General features: G+C 36.4%; 1 protein-coding gene across 1 annotated transcript in view; it reads right to left on the reverse strand.

Annotated features, from left to right (window-relative positions):
* Nucleotides 1-220, reverse strand: part of LOC119590992 — a gene marked incomplete at its 3' end in the record, with an annotated part of 9,349 nt that overhangs the window by 8,694 nt on the left and 435 nt on the right.

Below are 220 nucleotides of genomic sequence, written 5' to 3' on the forward strand. Positions count from 1 at the left end.
GTAATGGTCAAGGGAGATAAATATCTTTGATTCATTTGCTCTGTCGGTTCCACATATTATCTACCTTGTAAAAGATGGCTGGTTGAAAATTAACGGTTATCTTAAAATCTGTCGTTTTATCCATTGCAGGCAAACTTCACCTGTACGACTGTGTGAAACTGAAACTATACTGTTATACGGGAATCAATTTTGTCACTACGGCAAAATAACGTTGATTGTG

Source organism: Penaeus monodon, chromosome 28 (assembly GCF_015228065.2).
Source record: "Penaeus monodon isolate SGIC_2016 chromosome 28, NSTDA_Pmon_1, whole genome shotgun sequence".
In the NCBI taxonomy this organism is placed as follows: Eukaryota; Metazoa; Arthropoda; class Malacostraca; order Decapoda; family Penaeidae; genus Penaeus; species Penaeus monodon.